Consider the following 15,635-nt stretch of genomic DNA (forward strand, 5'->3'; position numbering starts at 1 on the left):
AAGCGGACGCCTAATGAATCTATCTGCCTTTAGTCAGGAGTATGGATGGAGCTCTGAAATTGGTCCCAGTGCCCGACGTTCCTAATTTGATTGCATAAATCACAGCAAAGCTCGCCTTTAGTCCCCGTTAACCCCATCAGACCTCCCCAATTATCTCGGCTGATGGGGAGATACTAATCTGTAATAATTGCCATATGTTGACTTAATTGAGCCTGATGAGAGCTCAATCTGTGTGCAAAGAAAAATCTGTTAAATGGCTGATAATACAGACATGATATCATAGAAAAGTACACAATGGAGTCAGTGTTTAGCACAATGTCACTAGCAATAACTCAGAGGCGCTTTGAACTGAAAAGTAGAGGAAGCAGGCCGCATCAGTCTTCAGAGAGGAATAACCCTTTCCCCGGAGGCTCTTGATGCAGTGGGCAAATACCCCTGCATTAGGAGGACTGTCTTAGATAGAAATCAGTCACCGTGTCGGTCGGTGTGTCTGCTTTTGCTGCATGTAATCTCTTCCCCAGACAGACTCTGGGCCAGCTGCAGGTCACCACACATGGTCTCAAGTGGAGAAGGCAAGATGCCAGAAGTTACCTCAGCTCCCTCTGAAGCCGACCACCGGGAGCCACTCATCAGGGTCATGTCATCGGCATAGTTAAACAGTGATGTCAGATAAACAGCTACTGGAGTTTGCTCTGATGTCATGTTGTACTCAAGCGCAGATCCAGGCTATTAATCTTCATTGATTTCTGTAGCACAATAAATACAATAAAATGTGTCAATGTGATAGCCTACCCCCATGTTGGACTCTGAGAGAAAGGAAAGAACCACAAAGATCAGCACTGTCAAGATGGTTGGAATTGGTAAATGGCGCAAATGTGTTTGCAGTTTGCCAAAGTTGAACTCATCGTGCAAATTGACTTTGTTCTGAAATGTCATCATTTTAATGCTGATGTAATCGCTATAAACAGACATCCGCAAATGAATGCTGTGGGCAATGGGAGAAGATGTTGGTTTCAGAAGCGTTTTGGTTTCCATTTGTAGGATTATTGACCAATCAAATGTGGTTGCATTGACTGTCTATAAGAAGTGGATGTAGTCATCGTGACGTCACCCATTGGTTTGTGGACTGATGTTATGAACCTTGAGTTTGGCGTTTTGGTCGTCGCCACCTTGGATTACGGCCGTCGCCATCTTGGCCTCATGGCAACAAGTGAACGGAAGTGACCATATTTGGACGGCGGAGGACTGATGTCATATACGACTCTGGTAGGGTAGTGACCTGAACATCATGCTGTATTGAAGAAAACTTTAAACTAGCGTGAGCAAAACACTGTGGCTGACCAGAGGCAGTAAACTCCAACCTAATCAATAGAACAATCACTAGAAAGTGATGTCATGAGAAGTGACTTGTTCGTGAAGAGTAGTGAAGAAACCGTGTGGCGATATATAAGAAATAAGAATTTTGCAGATTTCATGCTTCATATTCAAAATGTACTTATATTTCCACTACCGCCTTCTACTTGTTGCCTCTGAGCTGCCCCATCAGAGCAGTTGAGGGTTAAGTTACTTGCTTAAGGGCACCTCAACAGTAGTTGGTAAGGGAACGGAAATCCAGCCCATTTCCAGAAGGTTCAGGGAGTCTGATGACTCAAGCTGCTTGTTCGTGCCTCCCCCTGAACTGCATGCCTGTCTTTGGACATTTTATTAGTATAACTACCTCCCCACACTTCATTTGCAGAAGTGACCTTTGATGTTTGCCCTCTAGATCTCAATGTGTCAGGAAAGGGGTAGTGTCCCTGAGGGGTGGTTACGCCGTGTTATGTAATTGTTTATGGTAAAAGGCTGCCATGGCAAATGTGACATGTAGAAAACTGGCTCTGCTAGCGTTTACTGCAGAAACCACCAGCGGGGCCGAGCCGCAGGATCCCTGAGCAGCCGGCCGCCGGAGCCTCGGCCCGTGGAGAGTTGATCTTGGTCGAGAGGATACAGGATCTCAGAGAACAGAGAGCGCTTGTGCTCTTTGAGCCTCACCGCTGACCTCGTGGTTCTGTGGCGTGCCGCAGAAATGAAATCATGTGGCATTAACATGAAGTATGTCTACCCCCGCTGCCACTCACTGTATGTTTATGGAGAGCAATGTGCCATGCCGCTGCGCTTTAGTCCCAGTGTAACTATCATCCACTGACCAATATGTTTCTCATCTCTGAAATTGTGTACGTTGAAGCCGATAACAGACATTTTCTGCCAATGGCGTCATGTTTTTTCCATCCACCACATCTGATATATTCAGAGTTTGTAACCAGTTATATTCTTAGTGGGACGGAATTGCTGAAACGACATTTAGGCAAGCATGTAATACGGAAGCTGTTTTCCATTAAAAAGCTAATTAAATTATTTTATGTGGATCGGCACCTCCTTTGGGCAAGGTAAACCACCTAATCCAATCAACTGTAAGAGAGATGGATCTATAAAGAGTTCATTTATATCGCAGCTCGTGAGAACTGCAGTAGTCAATACTGTGAAGGATTAAATGACAACACGTATTGTGAAAGGAGCTGCTGGTAATGATCAAGTCACGGAGAATCATCAACCGCCTCCGCAGTCCCCCCTCGGCTCCACAGAGCATGTTTCAGCTCATAGTTTTGGTTTTCATCAGCCTTTTGTCTGGCTGCAGCTGCGTTCAGCAAAGAGCTGTAAAAACCAAACAAAAACTATATTGAACTACATTTAAGTCCCATCTACGACACACAGCCTTGAGATTCCAAACCTAAGCAGGCATCGCATTAAGGCCCCTCTCGTTTAGCTCACATTGCACTTTAGTGATTTATACAGTATTACCTAACACATTTTAAAACATATCTAGAAAGAAAGGTTCATAAATCTGTCTTTCCCGTCTTCGCATATCTTGCTGGAAAGGTTTTTTTGGGTGAAATTTGGTGCAATTTAGACCCGTTAAATATCAATGAACTTTGAATGAACAAGCGAACAGCGGTCGGTGCGGCAGCAGGGGGCGGGGCTTCAGGGCTCTGCAGAAGGAGTCCAGCAAGTAGTCGGCCGCGTGATCGGTTTTCCAAGAAAGCTGCAAGCAGGAACACCACAGACCCAGCATCCGGCCCTGTTCTCAACGGGACCCCAGCGTATCATACAGCCACACCTTGAACCTGGAAGGTCGAGGTCCCCCGGGCCTTTCCCTGCTTGGTGTCTCTTTGCCGTGACTCAATTGTTTTGTTTCTCCTCTCCACAACCAGTGTCAGGGCCCCCCATACCCCCTCCCATCTATGGCTCCTCAGGGAATCTCTGGAATGACGCCAATGTACAGGGTCTCACCCCCATAAATGGATTTCACTGATGGGGGTCAATGTCCAAGCTCTTTTCATTACTGACAGAAAGAATGCGTTTTCCAATATTAAGATGTTTCTCTGCACCAGTTACACGGGTAAAGGCCAATAACCGGCGCTGCAACGACTCTACAGCAGCAATAAAAAGCATCCGGAGGGGCCCCTGGTACAAAGACTGCCGTGCAACAAAGTTAGATAGACCTTGGAACTTGGTCAAGTCCCTAAATCTGAGCCAGTAATTTGTTTAACACAACTCCAAATTCATCCGTCATGTACACAGAGATGGCAGGAAGCCCGTGTACTGCTGCTGGTGCTTTGACTACCGGGGCTGCCGGCATTTGTTTAGTCAGGCAAGTCGCCATAGTTACTGAGCGCACAGATTCATTCTCTGACAGGACTCAGAAATACAGGGGACAGAGGAGAGTACTTCACCAGACTGGAGAAGTACTCTCCTTTTTCAAGCAGTAGGTTGAAAAGTAGCAAAGTCCTTCCTGTCACCTCGAGGTCATATTTTTGATGAGAGCCAGGTGACACGTAAAATGCTCTGTGAATAAGTGTTTACTCATTGCTCCACACCGCCTTCTTCTCCTCTCCTGGATCCTCCTCGCCAGATCTGTTTAGCAGCTTTAATGATCATGTTGAGATGCTATTCCATGTTAACATCCAGCTTTCAAACAGCAGTCGATGGCAATAATAACTATTATTATCATTTCTGCCCCATAGCTGCACCCTCTAAACCACCACAAAAATCCAGGTGCTCGTCTTTGAACGTGAATGATCAAAGCCTTTGGGGGAGGGTCGGAGATGCACGGACCCTACCCTTCATATGAATGCAGCGGTGAAAAGAAAACCCGATATTTAGTCCTCAACTTGTGACATTGAGCTAAGTAGCGGTGGCTCGTCTAATGAATGGCTAGCTGAAGCTAGCTGGAAGGCCACAGCTCACACGGGCATCTTTAGTGAAGGTGTCAAGGGTCAAGTGATTTAGAGGCAGGGCGTTGAAAGTGAACCAGCCTTTCTAATTAGTCTTTCACCTGTTCTTCCAATACATAACCCAGCATGCTCTGTCTGGAGAACACAACTGATTTTTTCTCTAGCTTTTTCGTAATTTTGCTTGAAATTAATTCCACCCTTTTCCCAACACCATTGTGCTTATTAGTTACATTCGTACTTCTCATACTTGTTTTCAGGTTTTTTATATCTTAAAATAGTTTTTAGTCTTTTCAACTTGTTTTTATTGCGAGGGTTTTCCTTCTTTATTTTGTATCTCCTTAGGACTTTATTATTTTATTGTGTTATTTGTATCTCCTGGTTTTAATACTTCTGTTATTGTTTTCTTCTTGTAGAGCAATTTGAGCTGCATTCCATGTTATGAAAGGTGCTATATAAATGTAGTTTATTATCATGTATTTATCTATTTGGCTGGAGAGGTGAGTCATGACTTTATGGGGGGGAAACTAAAAGAGGGTATTTCAGATTTCTCTGCCCAGATTTATATAATTGGAGGCTGCTCCGGGACTCTGGGGCCTGGCCAGCTCCGCTCATGCACCAGAACCAGTGGGTCCACTCAGTGCTTGGTAGCCTGCGGATATTTTTCCTGCTGTCTGTGGACTTTGGGGAGACTCGCTGCTGCAGTTTGGTTACACAACCTTTAGAGGCTGGTAGTGTTTACATTTGTTTTGCAATGTGATTTCATTTTCATTTTGATCGACAGCCTTGATATGACACATTTTTGTTTATTTTCAATACACCCTAAAAGGCTCGATCGGTTAGTCGGCGAGTACTTCGAGTCTATGCAGCGATTTGATGAAATGTCATTTCATTCATAAGCTCACGTGTACCACACGCGGGCAGCGCAGTCCCGCCTGGCTAAACAACGGAGATACCAGCTAACGCTGACGGAGTCACATTATTATGCATTCAAGTTCTATTAGTAGAAATAAATAATGTCGTTTTTTGACGAGAATCTTGAATAAATACAGTTTATTATACAGAAAATAAAAAATGTTGACCTGTTGGACGTTTTGTGTTCTTAACATGGTACTCGACAAGGCACACACACCTGTGTAAGAACGTATAAACTTATGTTTCTTCAGTTAAATTGTTCATTGTGAAAATTATAATTCCATTAAGCACAATGTTGGGATTGAAATTGAGTATTATTTTTTAAATATTATAATATGTATTGAATATTAGGAAGTGCCTTGCTTTTGTTTCTCTTAAGTGAATCATAAGTTTCATCATCCTTCCCCATCACAATCATGTTCATACGGTCCCTCACAAAGAAATTAAATTCCATGAAGATGCAGTGACGGCCTGAATGTCCAAGAAGAAATGTGGACCAGGCAAGAAGAGTTTTCCTCAATGAAGACGAGTATCTTAATGTGAAAAACAGGTTACACACATCTGCAGGACATTAAACACACAGCCGTGCCACTGAAGGCCAACTCCGACTTAAGCCACAAACCTGATTTACATCCCTCTGCATCACATGCGACAGTCATTTTCACAAAACAGTGACATCTGTCCCAGCCGGGCTCATAAATCGAGGGTTTCGGGACAGAACGTGTGATAATGAGAACCACACAGGGGGTTTTCTTCTCCGGTGACTTTTTAATATTTTTCGCTCCACGAGCGTCACTCGGTGGGGAGAACTCTTCACCTCACGCTCTAACTGCGGCGCCATCAGTGAGAGTGCGGCGAGGCCTCCAAAGAAAACAGTAGTCGTTGACAAGGAAAACACGGGCCCCGGCCTGAGGCCCCCGGTGCTTCAGAGGATGCTGCTTCCAGCAATAAAGCCTCCTTTATGTACAGACCGTCTAGAGGCAGACGGACACGAACCGCAAGGCCGTCTGAAAGGAGCGAACTTCATGAGAACAGAGCTTTATAAGAAGGACGCTCATCACTGTGAAGAGCCTTGGTCTTTGAAGCACACGGAGGACCTGGTTGAATTAGCACAGTAATGATGCTCGAGTCTCTTATTTCATGAGTCTGGATGTTCACAAGAAATCTGTCACACCAGTGGAACTCTCGTTTCCATAATTAATGCATGAATCAATATGTTTTATACCAACGATAGGTTAGATTATTCAATTCTACCTCGGACCTCAGAGGTAATATGATTACTGTCATATCTCAAAGTCATTTCCCATGACGACTTTTGTCAATCAATTTGTTCCGAATGACTTCATGTCATGGTTTTCTGTATCCGTTTGAATTAGTGTAATCCGAACAGTTATGTTTGACTGGCTGTTAAATCCACAATTGAATTACGCTACAAATGTATTGTTTTCATCTGTATAATCTGAATCATTCAATTCAGTTTATTTTGTATAGCCCAAAATCACAAATTACAAATGTTCCTCAACATAAACCCAAATGCAAACCACACATGTACGAAAAAGAGTGTCAGATGGAGGATATGATGGATATGTTGTTGCTGGTTTATTAAGAGTATGTGCACGTATACACATTCAGAAACAACCACTTTGAATCTTGTGCCATTACTTTGACACGCTTTCACTTCACATATCTGTACATCACGTATTCTTTTGCTAGTTCTCACCATCTTTGTTTAACTATTCACAATGATGTTTATTTTCCTTTTTTTTCTGTTTCAAATCTCTTGAACGATTGACACTGACCTAAAAACAAGTGTGGAGCACCGGTCCGTCGACCTACCCGTCGGTTATCGTCAGTGAACTCGAGAATCTCTCCTGCAGTGAGCGGCTGAAGAGCCCTTTGGGCACAACTGTTGCTTTTCACAGAGAAGAGCCTTCACAGAAGCCCTATTCATTTTATTTTTGGGTTTTTTTTGCTGCAAACCACACCTGAAACTTTTCTTTGTTGAAGTAAGACTTGGCCGGCACCCCGTTTGTCAAATTCAATCAAGCCCTCAGTGCAAACACATGGACATAACCACATTTGAGCGTGCACTGGGTTGTTTTATTAAAGGAAACTTTGTATCGTATCCTTATCCTGAAGGATAATTGTATCAATGTGCCTAAAGTGATGACCCTGCAAAATGCACATATATATTATCTACTAAACATTCTAAGAATGACATACTTTTGCAATTGATTTTACATTTAAGTGCGCCATGCATGAACCTTCCAAGTGTTGGGAAGAGTCTTTTTATGCTTCGGGAGGTTCCTGAAATGACCAGGATGTCAGCGGTGAGAAGAGCTTGGTTCCATTCTCTAAATGCTAAGGTGCTTCAGAGCTTCCTTTCTTATCTCCTTTAGCACAGGGAACACTGGAGTTGTCCAGTTCTTGGAATCCTTACTTGAACTGTACATCATGGAGTTGTTCACTGTGCGTATTTTCTGTAGGAGACAAATAAAGTTGGATTCTCTTGCATGGAGTGCAGACGGATTCCCTCAGCAGTTGTCTTTTCCTAAGTCCTTATGAACTCTCCTTCACATCTTTCCTTGAAGTCATGGTGTTTTCCAACGACGTCAAGGACATGCAACATATGAAAAGGCATTCACACGTCAGTTGTTTTGACTATTCTACCTCGGCAGCAGCAGCACACTTACCTTTATTTGATGATGGATGATGATAAGCTGATGACACCCCTCCTCTCTTCCTCCTTCTGTTTCATGGATTGTGGAAATCTGGATCGTGGTCCATGCCTACTACTCATTATTAATAATTTCTGTCATATTCATTGAATGTGTTGTAACTCTGTAACGCTGTTCATCTGTACACAGGACATGACAGATTGTAAAGCCCTCTGAGGCCAATTTATGATTTTGGGCTATACAAAATCAAAATAAATAAATGAATTGAATTGAACATGGATATAAATAAATGTGCAATACATACGCTGATATATCACCTTATAATCTTGATATTGAAAAACAATGAATGACATGACAGAACATTTAAATGACAAATTAAAATAAATGTTGATTCTGAATACATAAACTTGCCTTTAATGTTTTACGGAAATGTTTAATTTTTAGGACTCTTGAGTTTGGTGCTTAAGAAATAAATTGGACATGTATTTGAGTAACATTAAATGGTTCTCACTTCAAATGGTTATTACAGTATGTCCTTTAACTATGATGCTTTCCCCACTACCTTTAGCTTCTTTATATAAATATTTGAAGTCCTACTTTTTAACAAGACTGTTTGGACTCATACGGCAAAGTTTAGCATCGTTGTCATGACCAGATTCCAGTCCACTTCTGTAGTCTGGAGCCCCATTTTCATCTAACCAAAGAACATTTCCCTGCTTCAGCCAAACCCAATTCTCAAACCATGAATCAAAAACCTCCAACCCTCATTTTATTTTCATTCATCCGTCTCACTTTCCTGTTGTGAGGAAAACTGAGCTCATGATTACAAAGTGTTCATAGACGTAATATTTGACTGATATCGTCGCATTTCTCACAAAACTCTGTAAGTTGCAAGCTATCAGCGCCGACTCTCTGCAGAACTTCCCTTGTTATAAATGACAAATTGCTTCCGCCGAGTGTCTTCAGACAGACGCTTTATCATCCCGGTCGCCCAGAGACGGGACAGCTATATCCAACTCTGACGAACTTCTATCTCTGGGACTCTTCTCTCCATCACGACGTGGCCCTCGACGGACCCGGCCATGACTTGTGGGAAGGCCCAATACCACCTGTGGTTTCATGCATTTGTGCAGTGCATATGGCCCGGGGTTGCATTTGATGACTGTGCTCTCTGGGGAGTCACCAGGCCCTGTCAGAGATATTTCACAACTCTGCTGCCCATGCAGGTGAACCCTGACATGACCCCGGCCGAAACGCTCCCCCATCTGGTTCAACAGGCCAGCCACATGTTGGCAGTATAAGACGCGGGGCAGGCCGCTGGGAAAGGAAGTTCTGGTGGATTCGTCTGAGTCTCAGACTGGGTGGCCCAAATTGGAAATGCTGGTAGTGGTGGAGCCAGGTTGTACCACACTGACTCAGACAAGATCATATGAATGCCCTCAGCCAAAAGGGTAAGAAGATCTGACAGTTCTCGCAATGTTGCGATGTCATGGAGATTTTGAGGAAAACCTAAATAAATACAAGACGTTCGTATCCGACAGCCTGCATCCAGATGTTCTAAGAAACGCCTGTCCATACAGTGTTTATGGAAAAAAGTCATTCACAAGGGGAAGCTGCTCTCGCTTACCGCCGATGGTGTTGCCATGGCACCAGGAGCAGACGGTTTAGCTAGCCCCCCCAACCACGCCGCCGTCACCTCCAGTTTGTTCCATTCCCACCAGCCGCTGACTGCGCGCATCTGTTTCAAAGTGTGTATTCGCAAAGACTAATGAAGGACATTACGAGCCTGTGCGTATTCGCCACATCAGCAAGGGGAGGCAGAACCACGAGATGGATGTGGAAGTGAGCTCAAGCCACCAGAATGTGGGTTACGCTGGTAAAAAAAACACCACATGAAAGGGGCTCCTGTGGGAACCCAGGACTTCTTCTTTCACTGTGGTAGCTTTCCAACCGGGGGGCTCCATGTTCATCGTGGGTTAATGAGCGTTGCCGAGTGATATGTGACCATAGCAAATCAGCTACTGTTCATTTAGCTGCATGCTGACGTACCTCTCCAGACCTTTCAACGACCACATCGATTCTATAATTGAGTGTGAGGTGAGGACGTGGGCCCTCCATGATCCGAACTGATGAACTCTGCCATGTTGACCCGGAGCCATGTTGTCCATGACCTGATGTGTCTCTGGCCAGTCAGTGCTAAAAGGTGGCGAGCGCTCACGACTTTTCCATCTTAACAACTGCTTTTATTTTTGAGCTAACAGGCTTATTAAGGTTCAGTTCAAAGTACGAGGGGGGAGTGTTCAGTAACAGTCCTGCCGCTCAGTGGGTAACGATGAACAACCCAGCAGGTAGAAACTCTAGAGCCCAGCGGCATCTCCTGAATGCCATTCACTCTTTCCATTGAGTAGTAAAACAGCTGCTGGTCCAGAGACAGACCGGAGAACACACAGTGCTGTTTGTGTTCTCCGGGCCTCTAAAAGCGATAACGATAAGTGATTTTGGTGGCGCAGAGTGACCTCCGCCACGAGAGATACCGGGGGGAATGAGAACGAAAAACTCAATAAAACTCAGATCTGATGTGAAGTCCTGGCACAGGGATGTTGTATGTGTACAGATTGTAAAGCCCTCTGACGCTAAGTTGTAATTTGTGATATTGGGCTATACAAAATAAACTCAATTGAATTGAATTGATAGATAGATGTATCTTTAGCCCTTAAAAAAGGACTGCTCTCTCGAAAACAGCAAAACTCACTACAGATAAACGTTATTGACACATAATGTAGTTCTATTTTTATCACTATGGTTGGTCCCAGGATAAAGCCCTTCTCTAGAATGACAATATTTCAACTCCTAATTTTTCTTCATGAGATGTTCGATTTCAGAAAGGAAGGGCTACTCTGGCTCCTCCAGTTCATGTTGAAGGGCACTTCATCCCAACGTGCTCAGTGTGGGAATGATTATTCCTGATGGGATGTATATGAATAAGTGTGAATGGGTGAATGACGTGGTGTAAAAGTAGTCGCTTTGAGTAGGAAGAATGTATTTAAAATGTTGCACCAAATTTGGATGTAAATTTGGCAAACGGTGTTGACTTGAAAATATGTTTACTAAGTTAACACGTAGCTCATTTGATTTTTTGGAAAATGTAATTGCAGTTAGCATTAATATGTTAATTTTAAGGTCAAGCAAACAGCTTTTAAATTAAAACTTGTTTTGCTTTGGTTAAAACATTATTTTTCTTAGGCATATAGCTGACGTGTGACCATTGTTCCAAACAAATCTTGCTTTCAATGACGAGCTCAGTGGTCCGTTTATTAGATACATAAAGTGTATGAATAGAACAGTCTTGTGATACATCCTGAAGTTTATGATAGTGAAGGTACATAAAATATGAGGGTAGACTAAATTAAGTGTCACTAAACTGGCGACTATATGTATATTTCAACCAAGGGGAAACCTCCGGGAAACAAAAGGTTTAGCCAATGTGAAAGTGACTTAAACCTGCATTATATCTACTGACCAGCAGGGGCAGACTCCTCTGGTTTATAGACCATAAACTCGTGTTTACAATCTCTAGTTTCAAGTCTTCTTCAATACAGAATGATGCTAATTTAGTAAATTGTGATCCTCTTGGACCACCCTGTACTGCTAAAACCAGTTCAGTTAAAACCTAGAAATGAAGACATTGGTTGACCTTCAAATGAATTGTCATTGGGATATTCCACATTGTAATTCACTGTGAAATCGTTGCTAAACCATGATGTAATGTGTTACTAGCTGAAAGGCTGGTTGGCAGGGCTGGGGAACTAGCCAACAGCACACCAACAAGGCCAGAGCACCGAGCTAACGAGGCTCCAGTATTAACGTCACCATGAATCAACGTTTCTTTGTGGATGACATGATGTTAATCTTTCAGCATTAAACAGGCCGTTTAACTTTCCTTGTTTTTGTTTCTATTTCAATGCTACCTGATGATTCGTATTCATGGACAGCCTTTTAAATGTGTTCATTATAGCCGACGAAAATGCAAAATGACATCCAGCAAAATTCTAAATTTATAACACTCTTAAGTAGAAGAAACATGAATAATTAAACAGGGAAGCAAGAGTGAAGAGTCTTGCTGGAATCACATTCCAGTGCAAACTCATCCGAAACTCATCCGAGACGGCACTGATCTTTCCTTATTCAAAACCCACCTGTTCAGAACTGCTTTTAATGTGTGACTGTTTGTTTTGGTTTTTGTTTTCTTATCAGGGTCCGAGCGACTCAGAAAGTCCCTATTTATTTGTTTTATTTGTTTTACCTGTATTTTAGCTATTCTTATTTATTTATTTTTAGCTTTTAGGATGTTTTAATGATGTGAAGTGTCTTTGAGTATTATGAAAAGCGCTATATAAATTAAATGCATTCTTCTTCTTATTATTATTATTATTCCTCCCCCTGCGTGGTGATGAAGCCACATCCCCGTCCTGCAGTGTACATGGACAGCAGGAAGATTCCTCACACACTGTTTACCTTTGAGACGGAGAATGGCTGCTTGTGTATCTGACAGAGGAAACACACAAGAGTCCTCCTTGTAGACCTCTTCATGAACGCCGGGCTCACAGAGAAGTGTGGTTTGGAAACTAGACCCAGAGGATGGAGGGGGGGGGACTGGTTTTAAAATGATATCATTGAGAGGAAAAAGGATGAAGGCTACTACCCACAATGCCTGATCTCAGCGGGTTATGGTGACCATGCTGAGGGGGCGTTGGAGAGATGTATAGATGGGAGACATTAATCATTCTCCTCACCTGCCACTCTATCTTCCCCTTTGTATCTCTAATGATACACACAGGTATATTGAATCCCACACTGTGACAGCGGGTGCATCAAGGGATAAAAATACAACACTTCTGGTGAGCATACATGAAACAGAAAATGGTTTGTGGCGTGAAATATTTGCTCATATTTGAGTAAAAAACTGAGGCAAGCCTGCCCTCTGCAGAGCAGAATGATGCACAAACACATATTATTCAAAATCCATATGGGGATTTTGAATCACGTCTTTTTTCTTTCTTTTTTTTACTTTGATAAATCAACCCTTTGATTTTACTGTTTGCCTTCATTTTCTTTTCCACATAAGTTTGACCGACCGATCAAACCTGTTGATCTGAACCTGTTTTTTTGCTGAGAGGGATGATGGTCCAAACCATAAAAATAAGAATGAAGTCTTTAGAAACCAGAAATTGTCTTCAAAAAGGATGAGACTGTTTATATTCTATATTTTAGCACTAAATGTGGATTAATCCAGCGCTGAAAATAGTCCCAAACAAATGTTTCCTCCTGTTTGAGTCCCGTTTGATAAAAACTACGGTAACCAGATGTTCAGGTGGTCAGATTGCTTCGTTCCACCCACTCCATCCAGAGTATATTTTCAGGCATTTCTTGCCCCCGATCACACTGATGAATTGATAGCAAGCGCTTCTCGTAGGGATTATGCAGTCAAGCATGTCCCACAATGCCTCTGGTTAAACAGAAACCTCTTGGATATCTCCTGTGCCAATCCACATATTAAACCACATATCAGGTGTGTGGGGGCATTATTGAGCTTCTAATCACATGCAACGTGTGATTATGCTGGTAATGGTTAGTGATGCTGAACATGGTGAATACTGGGTCACAACACATCAGACTCTTGGTTTCAAACGCGCAGCCTGGACTGTAGTCAGTATGATTATTATTATAGACATTTCAAAATAAAGTACAGCACCACGTCACGCCAGATCCAACAGGAGTGTGTCAATCCGTGAAGCAGGCCAGGTCAACAGAAGAATACAGGATATATCATGTATCGACAGAAAACCTCAAGTCAGCATTCAGTTGTTGCTACGGCGTACATGCTGCGGCCGATAGCTCCCAGTTTGATTGAAATTCAGTCTTTATTACTGGAGCATGTGACAAATTACACTTATCAAATCCGGAGAAAGGAAGTGTGGGGATTGGAATTATTTGCGCTGAGCGGACTTAGAGCCGATCACGCTAAGCAAATGGTAAACATTACACCGGCTAAACATCAGCACGTTAGCATTGTCAGCAGGTTAGCATTTAGCTCAAAGCTGTGCCGAAGTAAAGCCTCGCAGAACTGCTGGCATTGCTGTAGTCTCGTTAAGGTCTAGACAAATATGAGCTAGTGAAGAACAAAGGCAGTTCTCAGGGTCGGTGTCCACATAGCGCCTTGGACAGAGCGCATGCATGCAAGGCGCTGCACCTTTTTTTCTGAGTGCTCGGCCTTTTCTGTGCGGCCCGTCCGAGCGCTTCAAGATGAAAGAAAATCTCAGGACTTTTCAGACAAGCGCTGGCAACGTCGCCGCATTAGTAAATGACTGTTTTTGATGAAGATGAAGCGATGTGGACACAGACCCTTAGACACCAGGGATAGTTGTCTGGAGACTGGAATATGCTTGACACAAACTAGCTCATATGGCAAAACTTCTTACGGCAAAACTGTTTTTCGTACGCACACTGAAGGTGGGTCAAAAAGCCATTACAGTGAAGGATGACACGCAACAGTTGTTCAAATTGGACCAATGGCGCACTTCATTTGACCCTCTTAAAGTCATGGAAGTCGCTGCGTGACACATGAAGAGAGACCTTTCCGCGAGAGATTCAAATCCTGGCCAGTTGCTAGCGGTAACCGCTGCGCGTGTCGATTTGGCGGTTTTTGCAGAGTCCCGTTGTGAGTTTGAAAAGGTGCTCCGTTCGACAACACTTCGCTGGAAGCATACGGACCGCTTTATTCCTTTTTCTCAGTGAATCACAGCGCTAATTCAGACGTACTTTAAGTGAGAAGAAAAAGATCACAGTAACATTGGTAAGGAGGTCTATGTTGAGGGAAAACCTCAATTCCACAACACTTAATCTACTTTTCAGCAACTGTATAATATTCTTTTAATGTGGTATGCACCCGGAGGAGGCCTTTCTTTCCATTCTCTTCCCGGCCTGCATGGTTTCAGGCAGCATATTAACCTGCATCAGCTCAGGAGAGAACTGGACAACCATAGCCTCATTCATAGAAATGGCAGGCAATGTTTCCTCCTCCTTGAGACAGACTCACCGTATTCCCAAGTGCCCTCATGTCACCGGTCATTTCCTCGGTCCCAGTGGTGCTTCTACTCCGTCTTTGAAGCGAGGCATGGAATACCGTTTCCAACGTGCCCAAGAAGAAAACCAAAAATGGGACCTTTGTGAAGGCGTCTTCATGCTTAACTACTTTTTTTTCCATCCCACATGGAGAAGAAAATGAGCACGGAAGTGATTTTTTTTCTTTTCAGGAGCTCTTGTGTGGTGCAACTTTCATGACCCTGAGCTTTCCTTTTCCTATTTCTTCTAGATACAGATGTAAGCATTTGGCAGGTACCTCTTAGCTTTAACGCGGGGAGAACAGCCGCAGAAATAGCGATCCCACACATTTGTCAATGGATGTCGTTGCCCTCACGCTCACTGCCAGGGAATGATTCACTACCCGCCTCCGCCATCAATCGCACACGAGGACGTTCGTCAGTGGTGCGGGGAGATCTTCCCCAGATGTGAGGGAGACATCAGCAGTTCCAGAAGGGTTTGACCGAGAGCCATCGATGACGTCATTTTGGATGAGATCAAGAGGAGCTTCTTTGCATGTGAATCAAGTCTGTTACCATTTGGAGTAATCAAGTTGTGAAATTAACTATTTATTTTGCTAAATGTTATACGTCCCATGGGTTTAAAATGATAGAAGCTTGAAATATATATATAT

Source organism: Cyclopterus lumpus, chromosome 9, assembly GCF_009769545.1.
Source record: "Cyclopterus lumpus isolate fCycLum1 chromosome 9, fCycLum1.pri, whole genome shotgun sequence".
In the NCBI taxonomy this organism is placed as follows: Eukaryota; Metazoa; Chordata; class Actinopteri; order Perciformes; family Cyclopteridae; genus Cyclopterus; species Cyclopterus lumpus.